The 18,066-nt window shown below is 39.0% G+C and overlaps 1 long non-coding RNA gene across 1 annotated transcript in view; it reads right to left on the bottom strand.

Moving 5' to 3' along the window:
* Positions 1-6,403: 6,403 nt before the first annotated feature.
* The window catches only part of LOC141425688 (uncharacterized), a 39,145-nt gene continuing 27,482 nt past the window's right edge, over positions 6,404-18,066 (bottom strand). The window contains exon 4 of the long non-coding RNA XR_012450734.1: positions 6,404-7,572. This is a non-coding gene — a long non-coding RNA (uncharacterized lncRNA). The remainder of the gene's footprint in view (positions 7,573-18,066) is intronic.

Genomic DNA, 18,066 nt, shown 5'->3' with positions numbered 1-18,066 from the left:
GGATCAGGGTTTGAAGCAGCCCTGGCAAATAGTTTAAGAGACCACATCAATAAAATAGCCAGAGGAAAATGGACTAGAGGTGTGGCTTAAATAGTGGAGCAACTCCTTTGCAAGTGTGAAGCTCTGAGTTCTAACCCCAGTCCCACCCCCCAAAAAATAATTCAACTTATAGTGGTGGGAGAGCATGATTCAGTGAAAACTCACAGGAGAACCACCCATAACTGTAAAGGCACTGACCTACAGTGGCCTTAGCAGTACACTTACTACTGTGTCTCAAAAATAAACTTGATAGAAGCAGTTAGGTTAAGTTCATGGTGGTCTATTAGCTAATGCACAAAAGTGTCCAATATCTTTTAGAAGGATTTTCATACTAAAGGGTAAACATTTTAAAAAGACTTGTCATAGCCAGGCACCGGTGACTCACACCTGTAATCCTAGATACTTGGGAGATCAAGGACAGACTGCTTAGAAAGAACTCCACCCTGTTCAGCAATCTGTAGAACTTCTAGAAGCTTCCTCCAAACCATTTCTCCAGCCTCATTTACCATAATTCCTTACAAGAAACCCTCTAATCATTAGGGCAAATAGGTGACTGTCTACTCCAAGTTCCCATATTCCATGTTGTTTTGTTTACTCAAAATAATGCTATTTATCTCTATCTCTTCTTTGCCCTCCCCTCCCCATGTCCCACTCAATGCATGCATCCAAAATTAGTGTTCCCAAGTCCCAACTCAACATACCTGCCCGGCCTTCCAAGAAGACAATTGTGAAGAACACAATGTTTAGTGTGTTCTTCAGACAGCCATAAGCATCTCATCTGACGGTATTTATAGCTCTAACTCATTTCCTAACATAGGAGAGCTCAATTCAAGTTTTAATGAAAGGCTAAATGAATGAAATAAAGTGACTAGTAATAGGGAAAATCCAAAACATCAAATAATCCAAAAATAATGTATATGTGACTTACTTTGGAATGTATTAAAATACACACATTCAGAGAACATCAAACACAAAACTTCAAAAAAAAAAAAAAAGTAATGAAGCTAGCCTGTGCCGATCCCAGTTGGGTGGAGTGGCCTGGAAAATGGGTGGGAATCTTGACAGGAAGGGAGGAACCCCTCACCTGCCAACTATTCTTCTTCGGTTTCTGCAGCTTGTCTAGAAATCAGAGAATCCAAATGGCTTAGAGCTCAAGAGTAGAGGACTTGATAGTTCAGAAATGATTGCAATGCCTTAGAAATGGAAGTGCTACACAAATGCTAAGCTATAATAATATGAAAATAATTATTTTCCATTATCTCTTTAAAGACGTAAGTGGCATTTTCTTTTTAATCTAAAGTGGGTTCAAGAAATAGCAATAAGTTTAACACAAAGGTGGCCCAATGATCACACAGGATGATCACGCAGACCCATTCAGCATTCTGAATGCAATTATAGTGCTGACCATCAACCCTGAAAACAAATTACAGCAGCTAATGACAGGGAACAGCAATCAGAATGTTTTTAGAAAATTGCTTAGAAACAACATTGTCAACAAAGACCACTCAAATATAGCTGTAAACTGCTTAAATAACAGAATAACGCAGTGACCTATGCCCCAAGTGACATGAAGAAGATGTGAAACACATTCGGGGTCCCAAATCGTTCCACTCTGTAACATTGTTTTTAACCTCGGTCTTTCTAGGTCATTCTAAATGTGGAGATTCACGTGCCCTTGAACAGCCTGCTGTTTAGTAAGTCTTCTTATCCTGGTTCACTCCTATGCTCTGGATAAGTCTCCCTTTCCCCTCTCCTTTGCATTTTTTGTTATCTTTGGCATTCGTGTTTTGAAAAACATGCGCCTCACTTGGAAATAATCCACTAGCACAAACAACTGAAAAGTTTCCAAACAACCCCAACCATTGTGATATGTGGGCATCTCCCAGGACTCACAGCACTCACAGGCAGAGATGCAGGCGGGAAAGTTTCTTGTTAGCTGTAATAGAAACTGACATTTTCATATCTCCGTTTTAATACCCCAGAGACTGGTGCAGCTCAAGTCTGCCATAACCAGCGTGGGTGGAGGAAGGTCTGGAAAAGGAGACCAAAGGACACAGTGCAAGCTTTAGATTAGGAAAAAAATAAGTTCTGAGTGCTTCATTAGCAACCAGGAAAAAAAAAAGGAGACTTGAGAAGGCTGCTTTTCCTTCAATTTATAAATTGCCACTTTTCCCAAAAAAGCTCAGGTATAACTCCTTTCTATGCCTGTAATGGAGAGGTGAACAATTCCTTGTAGTTATGTGGTTTTTTTTTTCCTTGTTTGTTTGCTTTTAGGAAACAATACATATTGAAAAGAAACCATATTAAGTTGAATTCTTTCTAATCGGTGCACCCCACACCGATGGTGTGTCTAGTCAATGTCCCAAGGAAGGTAAATGCTCTGCTACTGAAGACTCCAAGTCATCATTACAGTCAACTACCATAGAAAATGCTGGAATATAGTTATGCTTGGCAACCCAGTATTAAATCACTTTTCAAATGTTCAGTCCACTTTGGGTTGGTTTTCTCTACTTTTGGACTTTACTGTTAGGCTGGAAAATGTCACTTTTTTAAAACCTCATCCACTTTTCAATTTCCTGCTTCTCACATGCTGGGGCTTAGAAATTCTAGCCTCTTAGAGTCATGGCAAGAATGAGCCTAACTGGATCTTAGTGAAAGGGTGGGAGCAAAGTGTGCAGGCTTTAACCTTCATTTTGTTTACTAGAATCCTTTGACTTTGACCTTTTCTCATTTCTTGACCACTCTTTATAGAGTAATCTGACCAGTAAATTGGGTATCACTGAAGTTTCTAAAAGGTGAATTTATAGCATAGAATTTAGGTATCTAATAGAGCTTTATAGGAGATGCTCAGATTATATGTAATTTATTTATTTTGATTTTGACTTAAAATTTCCTATTTCCAGGATGATCCAATAGGTTGAAATTTTATTTGTTTCAAATTAATTAATTCTTAAGTTTATCCCATTAGAATGAATATAATTCTATTGCAGAGAAAAGAAACACGCGCGTGCGCACACACACACACACACACACACACACACACAAAGATCCATGTTTTGTTACCCTATCACTGCCATGCTTTGCACTTTGGTGTACTTCTTTTCATATGTTTCCTATGCATGCATTTGCAAACATAATTTGCTGCTTCTTTGTAAGTTTATATCCTGTCTTTAAAGTACACTAACTCATAATTATTTTCCTTATTGCTGTGTCTTTACAGGTATCCTTTTAATACCTACAGAATATTCCATTGAGTAGTTATATAATCACTTACTTGATCATTTTCTCATTATCAAACCTTTAGATTATGTTCAAAGTTTTTACTGTTAATAATAACCCTGCAATGAACAGCTCCCTAAATATAACCTTTGGCTGCTCAATGGTCTTAAGATTATTTCCTTAGATGTTGCAGAAATACAGATAGCTAGAAAAATACTGTTTCAATTCAGAACCAAGTCTTTAGAGAGGAAACTTTTGGATGGTCATTGGTAGCTCTTGGTCCTTATACTTGTGTAACGGAAAGAGAACAACATGGCTATTAAGCAGAGAGAGAGAGAGAGGGAGAGAAAGATTGATTTTTCTGTCCCAAAGGGATACCATTGGGCCAGACGTGGAAGACTATTTTGTTTAGGAAAACTATCTTCACTGAGCCCTCTGTAAGGAAGAAGTTGCAACAAAAATAATGAAATTATTTCAAATAACACAATAGTTAGAAGAGAATTCTAGTCTTCTCCAGTGGTTGAGAGCGACAAACGTTTAGGAGCTTTGGAATGGGGAGAAGTAGGTAAGAAGAGAGGCCAGGAGGAATTCCCTGAGGATTACAGTGAAGCTGGGCTTTTTCAGACAGAGTTGTCTTGATTGTTTCAAGGTGTTGCTTATTCTGTACTATGACATAACCTTTTAATTCCCAAGACTTTAAGGAAAGAAAGGCAGCTTTCCACAAAATATTGCATTAGTGGAATGTGATGCATAAAGGTGAGTGACTTGGGAAATGGGAAGTGAGAACTAGAGCAGCCTCAGGAGCAAGAGGCAGATTTTACTGGACAAAGAGGTCAGGTCAGAGGTGACCATGAATACCATGGGGCTCCTGAAAATCCCTCCTGAGATACTAGGAAGAAAGCAGAAGCCTCTGCAGTATGTGCCCTGGTCGTTCAGGTTTATATAGCTAATAAGTGAAATAATTCCAAGGCCTGCCCCCTAGACAGCAGTCACCAGAGATATAGTTATGTTATTAGGTTAAGGCTTAATTAAATATCATGAACCCACAAATTAAACTATTGGATTGAAAGTAAAATTTTAACAGCTATTCCATAAACCCCAGAATAGGTATTTCAAATGCAAAGTCCATATGGTGTTTTTCTGGTCCAGGCTTTAATTAGATTTTTTTTTTTTTCTTTTTTGAGACAGGATCTAACTGCATAGCTCAGGCTGAGCTGGAACTGGCCACCCTCCTGCTTTGGTCTCCTGAGGAGCTGGGATTACATCCAGCCTTGATTTGAATTTTGTATCGTTAATGTATATAATTTTTAATCTTAAATTTTAATGTTCATTTTTATAGAAGCCATGCAGATCCTGCTCTGGTGACTCTTGGTGGGGTCACTGACTTGCCCATGGATGGAAAGGTTGCTGCTGCCCTCTGGAAAGCCTGGCAGGTAGTTGTCACTGAAAAGTGGACACGCGCACGTGCTCACGCACGCGCACACACACACGCATATACGTGGCGCACGTGATCATACACTCACGCACACACGTACTCACGTACTCACGCACACACGTACGCTTGCGTGACTCGAGGCCCTAGACAGTGAGAGCAACTCCTGAGCTGTCCTCGAGCCGTCCGAGACGTGAGTGACCGGTACCTGGCCAGGGAAATGCGTCTTCCGGTTCTGCACGGGTACCGTTTCGCATTGGTAACTGGGGCTCTGCAGGGTGATAAACAAGGCGATGTAAAAGTCTATCTGAAACACTTGCTGTAGGGCAGATACCTGGGGGAAGACAGACCATGCTTCCAATGGCGGCAGTGGCAAAAGGGTCAGTAACAAGGAGACCAAGACTGTGTGTGTGTGTGTGTGTGTTTGAGAGAGTGTGTGTATTGTATATTTTGTGGATATAGTGTATGTGCATATACATAACATACATGTGCACACACTCACATTAACTTAGGAACATGGGAGGATAGAACAAAATGGAGACCTTGCCAGAACAAAACTTGAAGCTGAGACTCCAGACTATTTATGGAATCAGATATCTGTAACAATAGCTGTCTAGTATGTGGTAGACATCGATGTTCTAGGTACTTATGTATTATTTTAAAATATATAATGATTCTAAAAATTCAACTCATTCAAGTTCCCATAGCTAGTAAATTAGGAATTTGAACTCAATTCTCTCCAAACCCAAAGCTCCTGCTTTGTTTATTACATTAGGTGTCCACCTTTTAGTCATTGGCCCCTTTGAGACTTTGGTAAAAGCTATGAAAAATGCATGTTATCACAAAAATGCAAATGGACACATAGATGGAGAAACGTATATGTGATTTCAGGGGTGTTTTCACACCTCCCTGGGGACTCAGCTTCTGAATTCTGTACTCCACCTACCGTGATGCAAAGGAAGTTGACTACATTTCCATAGATTCTTTTTTATTTTAATTTTTGCTTAGCACATATTAATTGTATAATGTGAGTGATTTCATTGTGATATTTCCACATATATAACAAATGTATTGAGATCATATTCACCCTCTGTGTTACTCTTTCTTACCCCCTCTACCCCCATAAAAATATTTCTTGCAAGTTCCTAACAATAGGTTTCATTCCATGTATTCTTAATTGTCTTGCATTCAAATCTGTGTGGAGATGCATTTCCTTTAATTCAATCAAGTGCCACAGTCTACCCAATTTACTTCTTGAAATAATAATTTTTTCTTAATTAAAAAGCATATTCTTTTTATTCCTTGGTATTGGATAGAAGGCTTTTTTTTTTATTGCGATACTGGCATTGAACTCAGGGCCTTATGCTTGCTAGACAAGCACTCTGCCACTTGAGCCACTCTGTCAAGCCCCTCTTGTATTGGTTATTTTTGAGATAGGATCTCTCTTTATGCCTAGGCAGCATGGACCATGATCCTCCTACTTGCTTCTCAAGTACCTACGATGACAGGCATGTGTTCACCACATACACCTTTTATTGATTACTTGCTACCTGTTTGTTCTGACTGGCCTCGAACCGTGATTTGCTCTATCTCTGCCTTCTGATTAGCTGGGATTATAGGCATGATCCACTGCACTGGACTGTTTAGAAGACTTTTTAGGCAAGCTTTTTTTTTTTTTTTTTTTTAAGGCAAGCTTTATACTGCCCACTGAGTCATTCTCTGCCACAACTTTCCTTACAGGGATTATCAGGTTAGGATTATATGATGTTTACCAGAATTTTCATCTTTCCCTGGCATGCACACCTTCTGACTCAGGATATTCCTTTCTGCCGCCCATCAGTTCAGCCTTGATTCTATTATTTTGCAAGATCCTCCATATACATTCTCTGCCTGTCTTTTAGTTCCCAATGCAAAATATGCCAAAAATCTACATTAAGTGAGGATTTGTTTGATTTAAAATGCAGTGTTCTTATATGAGACAAAGATAACATTAAAAAGAGTGTTATAATTAAAATATAGCAAAGAACTTAGAAATAATATACAGTGCTCTTTTGAATCCAAGTGACTCCAAATGGTATTTAAAAAATATCTATTTAGAAGCTTACAAGATAGGAATCTTTGTAAATTATGTACAATTGCTGTAAGGCATACTCTTGTTAAACAAACTTGGCCATTACAGAATGTTTGGAAAATTATAGATATGCACAAAAAAGAAAACAAAATCAACTTCAGTCTCATCATCCTGAGATAATTCTTGATAACTTTTTGTGATTAGAGTATCCATCTAATCTTTTCCCTGTGCATGTCACACACACATACAATTAAATGGTTTTGATGTGTCATACATTAAAAACAAACTTTTTTATATTAACTTCTTCTTTAGTAGTCAGGTAAAACTATAAAACAGTCTGAATACTAAATACTAATAACAGCCATTGTAGCATTACATTAGATGCTTTTAGATGTAAATAAAAGTACAGTAGTAGGTCTGATGCTTTTTAATAAGATAAAGATAGTGATGCTTTTTAATGTAATGAAAACAATGTAAAAGTGATAACTGCTTGATATTGTTTTGACAATGTTTTTCTCCATTTGAATCATATGACCACATACCCTGGGAGTTTGGAAGAAAAAATAAAATAAATTTTATGAGAGTCAGGTCACAAGGAAAACAAAGAATTCAGGAATAACCGGTGGAGTTTCACACTTTTGTGCTTACAACTTCACAGCAAACCTTTGGGACTGAATTGTGACATCTCCAGATGGAGAATCCAGAGCTCTCAACACTCCTCCTGCTTTATGTCACTAATATTTGAAGAATGTTGGTGGTCTTGTAGGAGAACTTGAGGAGAGAGAGGAAGTAGTCAACATCAGGGAATAGTCTAGGGAAAGAAAAGCATGATTGTTTACCAGAAAATACAGCTGCTCAGCTGAGATTAAGCTTTTCTTGTAAGAGACTACTTCCTTGAATGCAAAAAGAAAACTAGTACAGCTTTCATTTTCAAAACCGTATTTTCTACTTGTTTGTGCGTACCTATAACATATAACACATTAATAGAATAATATATATACATTTTTATCAATAAATAGGTATATGCATATTGGAGGCTAATGAAACATTTGTATATTTTCGGTGTTAACTAAATATTCATGTATATGTATATGCTCCAGTCCTTTGGAGATGTTATCTGCTTATCCTCCCTCAAAAATCACTTCTTTACTGGAATCCTACAAGGAATTTTATTAAGTGGTGGAGAATCATATTGTCCCTGGAAAATGCCCTGTTTAAAATTGCTTTCTATATATGTCTTTTTAACAGCTCAGCTAATTAGAGGGGAGTCTAGTTAAGGAAGAGCAACTCTACTCCCGCCCTTTCCCCATGCCAAATGGGACTAGATTCCCTCCCTCTTTCAGCATGTGCTAGTGCCACTATTCACAAGCACTGCTCTGAGTACTCTGAAGGAAACTGACATGATTAAGTCATAGCCCAACTCAGTGGCAGAACACTTGGCTAGCATGTGCATGTCGAAGGCTCTGGAAAAAAAAGGACATGGTCCAAATGATAATTAATAATTCAAGGAAAAGTGAGACTCTGCTTGAAATATGGGCCAGGTGCTATGGGAGTACAGAGGAGGAAGCTTACAACTCAGACTGCAAGTGTTGAGAAGGTTTCCATGTGGAGCAGATATCCATAGACAAGACTGAATAAGGAACCAAATAGCGCCAGGGAGCTGCAGAAAGTATTTTGTCAATTGAAAAAGAAAATAGTTCAAATAGACAGGGTCCTTGGTGCTCAGAGTGATAGGAAGAGCTGTAGATGGGACTGGAAAAGAGCTCATGAATGTCCTGTGATACTGTGATAAAGAGTCTGAGAAGAAGCTCTGTAAGATAGTTATTCTCAGTCCCACTTGTATACACAAAGAAAGAGAAGCCCAAAATCACAATGCAGAGCTGGCCTCCAATGCAACCCTCTTTTCACCTTGAATTTATAACAAGCACACAACCAAAAGTGCAGTCTACAATTCTTTTCTGTAGTTTGAGAAACGGTAAATTGAAGTACTAGTAAAACTTGGTGGTGGTATTACAATGCATTTGGAAACTTGCTAGAGAGCTTACAAGTGCAGTTGCTACAGTATTAATAGGCATTGGGATCTCTGTGCCTTCACATCCCTGGTGTCTAAAGCAGTCCTTGGACCAGAGCAGGTACTCCATCAACACAAAGGAAATAAAACCAGTTCTATTTTCATTTTAGGGTATAGAAGTCTATTAAGTTTGAAGTCATTCAAGGAAGCTGATTAGAAGAAGCATGCACACAAATAAATTTGAAATGAATTTATACCTTTCAGTTATGAATTTGGAATTTTATTTATGAAACCCAGGGTCTTTGAATTTCCATTTGACAGCTACCTAATGTTTGTAGTATTGAGTGAGCACTGTGTGCAAAGTTCATAGGGTTAGGAGTTAAATTCAGGTTCAAATCTTGGCTTTACCAATGGGAAGGGAGAGGACAAAGGAGAGGGCGATGGGTGAATGAGTGTGATTGAAGTACATTATGTCCATGTATGAAAACAGAATAGTGAAGCAAAATAAACTTATTTTAAAAGGAGGAAGGGAATAAGAAAGTAATAGAGGGAAGATATGCATGTATAGAAATAATATAATAAACCCCAGTTTTGAACATTTTTTTAAAATGTTAGTTGCTCTTTTTTGGTGCTGGGGATTGAACCCAGGACCTCATGGATGCCAAGTACACCCTCTACCACTGACCACACACCACCTACTTCTAACTTTTTTCAGCTAAAACTAAAACTAAAACTTCGTTTAACCTTGGATAATTTCTGTAAGTTTTTGTTTTTTCTTCTGCTACATAGGAATATTAACACTACTTTGAAAGGTAGTTGGGATATACTAGAGATAAACTTCAGATAAAGTCCCTGTCACATAGTAGGTATGCAATAAATTGTGACTGCAACTACTACTACTTCCTGACATAATTATTTTGTTGGGTAGACTTCCTCGCTCTCATGATACTTGTGAACATGCTCTATAAAACATAATTTTCTCAAGCTCTGAATAGTAAATTACATATAGAGCAATCCTATAGGTCTGGATAACTTCAGCTCATCTATTTTCTATCTGAAAATATTACCAGTAGTACAATAATTGATGTCAGAATAGGGATAAAGCAACCTATAGAATAATAATGGAGCTGGGTTTAAATGGATCTTGTTTATGTTTAATTCCTTTCACTTTATGATAGAATGAGCAGTTTTATTAGAAAATAATCAGCATGTGGATCTCTTTTTTTCTACTCATTTTCTCTGCCTTCACTACATAGACCCTCTTCATCTCAATGATTCTTGTCCAATTGGGTTCTTCACAGGTAACAGTGAATTTTAAGCATTTTAGTTACCACATTCTTCATGCTATGGGGTAATTGATTTTTGAGTGCCAACCTGGAGCAATGTGTGGAGAATTTACAGAAAAAAAAATATATAACTTGACAAAATAAACAGTATTTTTAGAGAAGTTATCATTCCCTATCCAGAAAAGGTGAGCAGTTATTCTTTTGTTTTATATCTTATTTTGTTAGAGATACAGATCTCAGTTTTAAAGTCATTTGAGGACTATGCTGTATAACCTAATAAAATGAATGCTTACTAGCTTTTCAAAGTTTCTTCACACTTAGGACTCCATACCCATTCCTTCAGGAATTTTTCATTAGAGGCTTGAGACATGTGAGTTAATAGGGTTCATGATCCCCATTTTGTTTTCCCTCTAAGCAGGTCTCCTAAGAGTATTAATTTACGTATTCTATTTCAATAGAGACTTTAACACGAAAAATATCAAATTGTTACCCACATAATTTTTGTCACTTATTAAAGAAGTCTCAGTTGTCAAGTCTCCCTTCACCTGAGAAGTTCACGTGAGATGAGTTCCAATTTCTTCACAGTGATCCCTGCTGAAATCTAGCACTTGGGAAATTCTGTATACAATTCTCAACCTGTAGGCAAAGTTACCTTTTAACCTTCAACTCCCCATTCTAAAGAGGCAAGTTTTATCCTGTTTGGTTGTAGACATTAGTTAGACTCTAACAGTCCAATTTGTTTGGCTTTGTTTTAGCTGTATAATGTCCCCAAATGGTTTGCTTTTGTGGTAAAAAGGAATTAGAGTAAAAAAAGGAAATATTCCATAGGGGAATGGGTCCAAGGTTCTTTTCAGAGGATCTCTTGGAGATTTCTGGACCTTAGCTAGTCTCAGTGGAAGAAAACCAGGAGGGAGGATTCTGTGTGCTTATGGACCCCTTCCCTCCCCCAGTGGAGTTGGCAACCCCAGGTGAAGGTGTGGCCCTGTGTAACTTTACATAAGAATCCTCATTAGAGGACTGAAGAATGAATCCATTGACTGCAAGAGATTGCTCCTGACCTCACAGGGAACTTAGAGCAGGTCCTTCTTCATGGACCCTCCTGTTCATTCTTGTTGTAGTCTCCTCAATCCAATTGTGGGCCTCTGGCCATTTGTTCAAATACACAGCAGCCTGTGTCCTTCCACCTCTTTGCCACTTACATTGGAAGTTGGAAGCATGGATGCTTGGGCAGAGGCCCAGAGCTGCTTGTTAACCCCACATTCCCACCTGCTTCTCCTGGGTTTGGGTTGACTGGGCCAGCCTGATTCCTCTCCAGATTCCAGACTCCATATAGAGCACAATTTGAAAACTGTTCTCTCTATATATTTTAGGTGGTTTTTTTACTGAGGAAAAAGATGGGACAAGGGCTCAGATGTTCTAAAACTTCAAGTTGCCCAGACTCAAAGGATTTTGCTATCCCATGACTTTTTCCTAATGAGCTTGTCTTGCAAGCACTTTGAGGGAGAAGGTAGTTTGATGTGTAAGGCAAAGTCTCTGTCTTCCAAGAAGAAACTAGATCATTTCACTATTCTACGCCATACCTTTCCATGGTTTTGCATCTCTGTTTTTAAAAAAGCCATTAAAATGGCCATGAGGTCTGCATGATGGGCATTTTGTCACCTTGTAGACCTCTTGCCTCCTTCTGTTTTACCAGATGCTAGTCTCATGCCCCTTCACTGTCCTTGAGTGTGGCCAATGTGCTCCTGCCTCAGATTTTTGCTCCTCTGCATGTATCTACATAGCTCACCCCATGGCCTCCTTTATGTCTTCATTCAAATGCTTCCTTATCAAGTGCTGCTGTCCTTCACCACCTCATCTGAAATTGCACATGTAACTCCCCACACTCTTCCCCTGCTCCTTCTCTACTTTATGTTTATTCATAGCACTCATATTCATAACACTCATTATTATCTCATGTACTATGAAAGCAAAATAAGCTGGGAGAGCAGAGCCTAAGGCTGTCTCAAACTTTGAGTTTCTACTTAACAAACTGCACCCAAACTTACTAGTAGGCAAACAAAATGTAATTTAGTCATGTGGTTTTTTTGTAATAAATTGTTGGTCACAAACAGCTGGATTTCAACTAATCACAGGTAGCCAACTCATCATACCATGCCCAAATAAGGCAAATGCCTATTGATAACCAATCAGGCAATTTCTCTACTTTACTTCTGAGTTAGGCTCATGCTATTAGAATGAGCTCTCTGAACTACTGGTTTTGAGTGTGGCCCCATGCATGAATCCTTCTTTGCTCAAATAAACTGTTATATGTAATTTATTTAAAAGCCTTTTCTTTTAACAGTATGTAGTTTCAGAATATATTTTACTGCAAATTAAAACCACGCTAAGATTCCACCTCACCCCTGTTAGAATAGCCATCATCAGCAACACCACCAACAACAGGTGTTGGCGAGGATGGGGGAAAAAGGAACCCTCTTACACTGTTGGTGGGAATGTAGACTAGCACAACCACTCTGGAAAAAAATTTGGAGGCTACTTAAAAAGCTAGACATCGATCTACCATTTGATCCAGCAATACCACTCTTGGGGATATACCCAAAAGACTGTGACACAGGTTACTCCAGAGGCACCTGCACATCCATGTTTATTGCGGCACTATTCACAATAGCCAAGTTATGGAAACAGCCAAGATGCCCCACCACTGACAAATGGATTAAGAAAATGTGGTATCTATACACAATGGAATTTTATGCAGCCATGAAGAAGAACGAAATGTTATCATTCGCTGGTAAATGGATGGAATTGGAGAACATCATTCTGAGTGAGGTTAGCCTGGCTCAAAAGACCAAAAATCGTATGTTCTCCCTCATATGCGGACATTAGATCAAGGGCAAACAAAACAAGGGGATTGGACTATGAGCACATGATAAAAGCGAGAGCACACAAGGAAGGGGTGAGGATAGGTAAGACACCTAAAAAACTAGCTAGCATTTGTTGCCCTTAACGCAGAGAAACTAAAGCAGATACCTTAAAGCCACTGAGGCCAATAGGAAAAGGGGAACAGGTACTAGAGAAAAGGTGAGATCAAAAAGAATTAACCTAGAAAGTAACACCCACGCACAGGAAATCAATGTGAGTCAATGCCCTGTATAGCTATCCTTATCTCAACCAGCAAAAACCTTTGTTCCTTCCTATTATTGCTTATACTCTCTCTACAACAAAATTAGAAATAAGGGCAAAATAGTTTCTGCTGGGTATTGGGGGGAAGAGGGAGGGGGCGGAGTGGGTGGTAAGGGAGGGGGTGGGGGCAGGGGGGAGAAATGAACCAAGCCTTGTATGCACATATGAATAATAAAAGAAAAATGAGAAAAAAAAGATTAAAAATGCTTTTTATTGTACTGTTTATGTTTATTATGACTATCATCTTAAACCTACTGCAGTAAGTCCTATTGATATGTTTATAGGGAAAAGTGTCAAAATACAAAAAAAAAAGAATATATTTTACTATCTGTTGGCTTTTTAAAATGTGATCCCCATTAGTGCAGAGATTTTCATCGTTTCTGCCCATTCCTATATCTCTCACACCTTAGAAGTTTATGGGATGTACTGGGTGCTCCATGAACATTTGTGGAGTATGTGAATTCATGAATAAGTAACAGAGTGAGGACCATTTATGCCATTCCTAACTGTCTTTAGTGAGGGCACCCAACTTACCCTCTCCCAAGTACCGTATGGTTCTTGTGGACGCACTAAGGAAGATCAAGATGCTACCCAGACTCTGCTTGCGACCTGAAATCTGGAAGACTTTTGGATCTTCCATGTGTTGGCCCTTGTCCCAGCTGGGGTGCAATCAGTGTTCCTTAGTTCTTTGTGAGTATAAACTGAGTATCCCAGTCCAGAAGAGATAATTGCAGTGAAATATGAATCGTGATGGCTCTCAGCACCCCTCTACCCCATACAGTTGCAGGGCCTGTATCCATCTCTCTCATGTACATCTCCCTTATTTCTCTCTGCATTCTTTCATGCCAATGTTGCCAAGGCATCTGATCCCCATTGTGCCCAGTGCTGAAGCCATAGGAGTCTTCTGTGCTCTGTACCACAGCTGTTTCTGGGCCTGGGTCTACACTTACTGATTAGTTTATAGGCAAACCCTCAGCTGGTGGGGAGTAGAGAACTGCACTTTGTCCTCACTCCCCAATTTCCCCATCTCCTTCCATGTGCTCATGAAAAATAACACCCCCCTTGTCTCCTGCACCCAACATAGAAGTCTCTGTGCAAACGAATGCTAAGATTGAGTGTCTGCAGATACCACCCATGTGCCGTAAGTTTCCAGTATCTGGACTTCTAGGACACCTTGTGGTTCATCCTCATGCTATTTAGAGCATCTCTTAGTGTTGCAGCACACACTCAGGTTTTGGCTCTTAAGTTCACTCATAGCTTATTAGGAGGCAATTCTTACTCTCCCCTTACAACCTGGGAGAGTGAGTTGCCTCTTGGAAAGCACCCCAAGTTCTTTCAGAGGTCTGTGGGAAAATATTCTGCTGATATCTGTGCACAAACCTACTTCTTTCTTTCTTTATACACAAACTCATTGATGGTATGCAAGCCAGCATAGACCTTCTGGGTTGAAGAGCACTTGCCTCTTGGAAAGTCAGTTTTGTTCTTGCACATCACAGTGAAATATTTCCTTGGAGAGAAGAAAAAAATACTGTCCTAAAATCATCTTCCTACTTTACTTTAAGATCTCAAATCATGACTTTCCATATCCCTTCATGAATTTAGTCCCCTACCTTCCACTCTCACAAAACTTCAGTTACTTTGTGACACTCTACAAGTCTTGAACTTGGAAAATTTTGGTTTTAGCCAAATAACATACATCCTTCAAGAGGTAAGACTGTATGCTCTTTTCAGTATCTTTAAATCTTTTGTCTGTAGCTCAAAAGATGCCTATTTGGATGTAAGCAATGGAACTAGGAGAACTGTCTGAAGTGACTAGTGTCTAGTACTTGTCTTGAAATCACGAAGAATGGGAGTTCCTGCTGTAAGTTCAGAGCAGCAAGGTACATGTAGCTGCTTCTAAGGCTGCAAGGTCATGAGGCTGCTCCTGAGCTATACATTTGCCTGGGTCACTGTGCACTGTGCTGGCTGAGTCTGCCTTTCTTTTGCACAAAGTGTTTTGCCACCATTTTGTCCTGTTTGCTCTGGGGAAAATGGAAATTTGCTGAAGCTTCCAACATGTGCTTCTCTTTGAAAACGACTCATAGCAGAAAAACCATTCAATTATTCTCAGAAGAAGGAAAGAAAATATATAGGATTTGTCACTGCCAGGAATAGTGGCCCTGAACTTTCACCCAGAATTAATACCATGCTGGTTCTCACATAGTAACAAGGCAGCCTGCAAGTGGGACTGTCGACTGTTCCTAAGTCCCTTATCCAGGACTCTTGCAGGCTAAGGGCCAGTGTTAGCTGAAGTTGTTTACTAGATAGTGGCCTAGTCTTCTACTCTAGGGCTTTGTTCACAGTCCACAATTTTGTTGGGAGTGTGGCTCAAGTGGTAGGGCACTTGCCTAGCAAGCCTGAGGCCCTGTGTTCAAACCCCAGTACTGCCTTCCCACCACGCACAGACGAGTGTAAAGTTCACAGTTTTTATAAATCAGTGTTATTTGTGGAAGGGTGTCTTAAGGTTGCTGCCTTGAGATTCTGTTTTCATTGAAAATGTGAACTGTTTTTATTATCAAATGTCTTTTAGCCTTGTGACCTGAAACAAAGTTTCACAAATGTTGAATGTTACAAGCTTAAAAACAAAAAAACCCAGCATACTTCAGCATTTTAATAATTGAAAATGTCAATTTGTAGTTAAGGCTCAAATTTGCAATAGTTTAAGTGGCTGACACAGATTCTACTTGGAATCACTGCTGATTTATTTATCCTGGAGTAAATGCAATGCCATTATGTTTTGGTGACAACAGAAACAAGCTTTGGCCAGGTCTGTGCATAGTTTGTGGATGAAGAAAATAAGTTTTGAAAGGCAATGGGCATTGCAGATTATAGATTTTTATTAGGAACAGATGTGGGGCTATGGTGTTTAGTGGTAGATGCACTGTTATTGAAATAAGTCAGCTGACTAAGAATGATATTATCTTCTTTTTTAGGAAAGAGAAATATTAACAAGTTGGAGTCATGATCTTTTTCTTTATGGGATTGCCCAATCATCAAAAACAAACTCTAAGATATTTATGCATATGTGGAATAGTGAAACTGGGAGCATTATATTTGTTACCAAAGCTCCATGCTGAAGCAGAGGCTTAGAAAGTAATGATTAAAAAAAAAAAACCACTATATTAACACCTCAGACTTCTCCACTTTACAGTTGTTTATGATTGCACCTCCAAACAGTTTTCTCCTCTTAGGGTACAGTGATGTAATGCCAGAGCACACACTGCATGATCATGTGTATATTCCAGGGCCGTTTTCTCTCCACGGACAGGGTGAGCATTTCAGATGACTTGCTTCCCAGGTGGGGACTGGGTCAGCTAAAGAGGAGATTTTAGACATTCTGGATCATTTCCATCTCTCTTTCTCTGACATCCACCTTTGTTCCCAATTATTTATTGAGACTTCTTCATTTAAAGGAACTCTCACTGAAATTTAATGACACTTCCAATTATGTAATATTGGAGCTTGATTCACCTGGCCACACCTACTTCGATGGAGGGTGGAGGATGAAGTTATTCTTAATGGTTATGTGCCAGTAAAGAATCAGGGTGCAATGTGTAGAAGAGGAAATGGATACTATGAGTAACTAGTAGTACCAAATTACTCTCCTATCAGTAGGGTGTGAGAGCAACTTTTCCTCTTTGTTTTCATTAAAATGTGGTATTGTCAGACACTTTGATTTTTGCAATATGATGGAAACTCATTTATTATTATTATTATTCATATGTGCATACAAGGCTTGGGTCATTTCTCTCCCCTGCCCCCACCCCCTCCCTTACCACCCACTCCGCCCCCTCCCTCTCCCCCCTACCCCCTCAATACCCAGCAGAAACTGTTTTGCCCTTATTTCTAATTTTGTTGTAGAGAGAGTATAAGCCATAATAGGAAGGAACAAGGGTTTTTGCTGGTTAAGGGTAGCTATACAGGGAGTTAACTCACATTAATTTCCTGTGCGTGTGTGTTACCTTCTAGGTTAATTCTTTTTGATCTCACCTTTTCTCTAGTTCCTGGTCCCCTTTTCCTACTGGCCTCAGTTGCTTTTAAGGTATCTGCTTTAGTTTCTCTGCGTTAAGGGCAACAAATGCTAGCTAATTTTTTAGGTGTCTTACCTATCCTCACCCCTCCCTTGTGTGCTCTCGCTTTTATCATGTGCTCAAAGTCCAATCCCCTTGTTGTGTTTGCTCTTGATCTAATGCCCACATATGAGGGAGAACATACGATTTTTGGTCTTTTGGGCCAGGCTAACCTCACTCAGAATGGTGTTCTCCAATTCCATCCATTTACCAGTGAATGATAACATTTTGTTCTTCTTCATGGCTGCATAAAATTCCATTGTGTATAGATACCACATTTTCTTAATGGAAACTCATTTATTTAAAAAATTTTTATGTCCATATTCTGCTCACATTTCCTCCCCCTCACAGATAATCATTTTAATGTTATTTAATATATATCTTCATTTATATTGTGCATAATGTATTGTATATGGTATGCTTCTATTTTAGTTCTTTAATTTATAAAATTAATTCTTTATCTTTTTCACTAAGCACTGTGTTTGGGGGGGGTTGCTTATATTGCTATTTATGCATCTATTCTACTGCTTCTTACTGCTACATAATATTCTGTGATACCCACAATTTTGACTCTACAGCGATGGATACTCAGGCTGTCTCTGACTCTCTAACATCATCTGTGTCTTACAGCAATTCTGTCTGATAAGTATTATCACTCCAGTTTTACTGATGAGGAAAGTGAGGTTCAGACAGTTTAAAGAGTTTGTCCCAGGTTCCAT

Source organism: Castor canadensis, chromosome 8 (assembly GCF_047511655.1).
Source record: "Castor canadensis chromosome 8, mCasCan1.hap1v2, whole genome shotgun sequence".
In the NCBI taxonomy this organism is placed as follows: Eukaryota; Metazoa; Chordata; class Mammalia; order Rodentia; family Castoridae; genus Castor; species Castor canadensis.
This window is presented reverse-complemented; position numbering and strand designations above follow the sequence as displayed.